Source organism: Camelus bactrianus, chromosome X, assembly GCF_048773025.1.
Source record: "Camelus bactrianus isolate YW-2024 breed Bactrian camel chromosome X, ASM4877302v1, whole genome shotgun sequence".
NCBI classification, from domain to species: domain Eukaryota; kingdom Metazoa; phylum Chordata; class Mammalia; order Artiodactyla; family Camelidae; genus Camelus; species Camelus bactrianus.
In genome coordinates this window covers 78,641,349-78,645,379 of record NC_133575.1, presented here as the reverse complement: position 1 = coordinate 78,645,379, position 4,031 = coordinate 78,641,349, and the positions used below count along the sequence as shown (strand labels likewise).

The window sequence follows — 4,031 nt, the reverse complement described above, 5'->3', positions numbered from 1 at the left end:
CTGATTAAAAAATCGGCAGACGATCTGAATAAACATTTTTCCAAAGAAAACATACAGGTGGCCAACAGCCATGTGAAAAGATGCTCAACATCATTTATCATTAGATAAATGGAAATCAAAACTACAATGAGATACCTATATCACAGCTGTCAGAACAGCTATCCATCAAAAAGCCTACAAATAATAAATGTTGGCAAGGATGTGGAGAAAAGGGAACCCTTGTACACTGTTGGTGGGAATGTAAATTGGTGCAGCCACTATGAAAAATAGTATGAAGTTTCCTCAAAAAGCTAAAAATAGAACTACCACATGAACCAGCAATTCCATTTCTGGGTATATATCCAAAGAAAGTGAAAACACTAACTTGAAAGATATATGTACTCTCTTGTTCACTGCAGCATTATTTACAATAGCCAAAATATGGAAACAATCTAGGTGTGTATCAACAGATTACTAGATAAAGAAAATGTGATATACGTAATATGTATATATTATATAGTGGGTATATATATATATACACACACACACACACACACACACACACACACAATGGAGTATTATTCAGCCATAGAAAAGAATGAAATCTTTCCATTTGTGACAACATGAATGGATCTTGAGGGTATTATGCTAAGTGAAAGAATTCAGAGAATGATAAATACTGTATGATCTCACTTATATGTGAATCTAAAACAAACAAACCATGTTCACAGATATGGAGAACAGATCTGTGATTGCCAGAAGTGTGGCGGGGGGTGAGGGGTGGGAGAAATGGGTGAAAGGAGTCAAAGGTACCAACTTTCAGTTATAATGTAAGTAAACACTGGGGACTTAATGTACAGTATGGAGTATGGTGACTATAGTTAATAATGCTGTATTGCATATTTGAAGATTGCTTAAAAGTTCTCATCACAAGAAAAAAAAATCTGTAACTCTGATAATGGATGTTAACTAGACTTTTTGTGGTGATCATTTTGCATTTTTACAAATATTGAATCATTATGCTGTACTCCTGAAACCTAATATAATGTATGTCAATTATACTTCAATAAAAAAAAAGAAAAAATGATTTTTCCTACTATGTTTCTTAATGTAAAACAGCACATGTTCATTCAGAGTAAACTAAAACTACAGATAAGTAAAAAGATGAAATAAGCATATAGGGGCATTTTAAGAGAATACTCATGATAGCTCTTATACAAGAAAATGGTAAGCCTTTCTTTTTTAGGAGAAGTCTATGAATTTACAGTTTAAATATCTATTTAAGAAAGTATTGGAAACATAAAAATCAGGGAGTGATCCACTACTACAGTTGACATATCAACCTCTTAATATTGCCTTAGGAGAATTAAAAAAAAAAAGTTGGACGAGTTAAATTGTTTCACAAAGACCTTTATCCAAAATTACTCTCTCATGAAAAATACTTCAAGCAAGCTGCCTATAATGCAACGTTCAAGCATTAAATTAAAGGTCAAGAATATGCTAATGAGAAGCATGCAAAGTTCAGAATCCTTTCATCCCTGCTGACCAACTGTCTCTTCTAACTCTTCTTATTGTCCTTACCTCTGATTTTATAAATACCTTTTGCATCTCATTAATTCATATTCCCCTATTGCTTTCCAACTCTATTCAGCAGCAGAACAGTTCCAGAAATCACATCCACCATAACTCTCAGGACAAGTTATCAAATGATAAACTAAAAAGTTTTATTGCCAAGTCTCATTCTCTTTCCCCATCATTATGCTGCTGTCCTTATTATAGACTAACTGGAAGGTGCCAAACACATAACATAACTGCTACCACTCCCCACTTCTACAACCCAGGTGTGGCCTCAGAATTATTCTTAATGTTGAATTCAAGCAATAACTATTACTCAGTGGAATCTGTTACATGAGATGAAACTTCTGCAGCATCCCTGGAAGCTAATTAACTAAACTACAGAGAAAGCCTCTGTTAAGAAAACAGACACACTTCTTGTTACTGGTTATACCATGAGACTATATGTGGCTCCAGGTAGCCTTTGAGAAAGTTGCCCTTGCCTAGTTGTAGCTTTCTGTTATCAACTCCATTTTTCATTAGACCGGCTACTGCTTCTATATTCCCCTCCTTTCATTCCTAACCTGCCTTTATATCACTCTACTACTTTATTCTTTATTCCAATGTAAAACATACTCTTTTTTTATTCCCCTGATTCCAGAAAAGGTAAATTGCTTCCCCTCTGTGACTAAATTTCCCTTAATTTCAGGTCAAAATTTCTCAAGATATAGATTTTCCTTCTACAATAAAGACCAAATAATAGTGGCTTTAAATATATAAACATTTATTTCTCACATAACAAGTCTGAGGGTGAGTAGTCCAGAGCCAGTCTTGGTTACAGATTCCTTCTTTTTTTTTTTTTTTTTTTTTTTTTTAATAACTTTAAGACTTTACATACATTACAACAGTGCATGAGTGATACAGGTTGTAAAATACTATTCTACCCCTTTGGATTTTGCATATGATGGTTCTGCATCAGTCACTGCAGGTAGGTTGAGCAAGCATTGTTTTTGTGTTTGTTGTTTTGAACTTGCATTCCACTAGGTATGATTCAGAATAGATGAATACTCCCTTTACATTACAGTTAGCTAAAAAATTGCCTGGCAGCCCACAAAACAGGATTTGCTCTAAGACCAACCAAGAGTCAGGTGGAGACTGAGGACGCTGGGGCGGGCTGGGCCAGCGGCAGTAGTGTTTAGCTAAGTGTGGAGGGCGTTAAAAAGAGAGTCCTGGTTGGAGGCGAGGCCTGCAGCACTAGCTGTGTAACCTTCAGGATGTGGCTGCGCAGCTCCATCCTCGAACATTTGCAGAGCGATCACAACTGAGGGGGCACGTAGCTGCAGGTGGGCGTCCCTGGGGCCCAATACATGGGCACAGTGACAGGGTGGGGGGGTCACAGGAGTGGGGGAGTGGGCAGTTAGCAGGGTACCTGCTGACATGGCCATAGTGGTCCCTGCCATCATGCCCATAGTGATCCCGTTGCCTCTGGATGGAGGGATGGGCGCAGGGTACACAGTCGCCGTCATGCCTTTGGGCGGTGTGGTGGATGACGTGAGGGGGCGCCGTGTACAGGGGCTGCGTGTAGTACGTGCCTTGTTGTGCATACGGGCTCTGCTGGGGGTAGGCACTTCGCACGGCGTACACAGCAATCTAGTAGGGTTTGGGGGAGGAGCAGGGCGGCACTGCCCTGCTGGTGGGGGAACAGGACACTTTGTAAGGTGTACCAGGAGTGTAACCTGTTTGGAAGGTAGGATTCACTCCAGGGTACATGTTGGGGGAGTAGGCAGGAGCTGCTGTGGCGTAGCCCATGGGGAAACCAGCTGGATAACCAATTCCTTTGGCATTTGCATTGGGAACCCAGAAGAACCCGGGCTATAAACAGGATTCAGGATTTCAAGAATGCACCGTGCGGGCAGCCTGGGCCTCGGTGGCCAGCGCTCGCCAGTCTGGTGGGGGCTCGGCGGTGGGGCTCAGCACGGGGCACGTGCAGCGGAGGCCTGCTCTGATGCCGGGTTGAGCCGCGAGGCCTGGTCGCCACCGCCGCCGCCGCCACCTCCACCTCCCCGGCTTGCGCTCCCGCTCCCCTGCTCAGTACGGCAAGGCCCGGCCTGCTCTCCCCGCAGACGGTGCCCCTTCTGTCTTCTGAATTTGTCATTGTCACTATTGAAGTGCCAGCTCATATTTTACATGGCTGCCCCAGTTATTGCCATCTTTACATATTAGTTAGTTGGATGGGGAGAAGGAAGTGGAGGGTATGTCCTTTCCTTTCATTAATTTTTAAATTTTTTATTGACTTATCATTGACTTAAAATGTTTCAGGCGTATAGCAAAGTGACTCAGATATAGATATATTTTTTTTTCTTCAGATTTTTTCCAATATAGGTTATTAAAAGATATTGAATATACTTCCCTATGCTATACAGTAGGACCAGCTGTTTATCTATTTTATATATAGTAATTAGTATATGTAAATGCCAAACTCCCAATATATTCATCCA

At 40.9% G+C, this 4,031-nt stretch overlaps 1 pseudogene; it reads right to left on the bottom strand.

The window, feature by feature from the left end:
• Nucleotides 1-2,848: 2,848 nt before the first annotated feature.
• On the bottom strand, nt 2,849-3,713 carry LOC105065948 (myelin-associated neurite-outgrowth inhibitor-like; annotated as a pseudogene).
• Nucleotides 3,714-4,031: the final 318 nt, after the last annotated feature.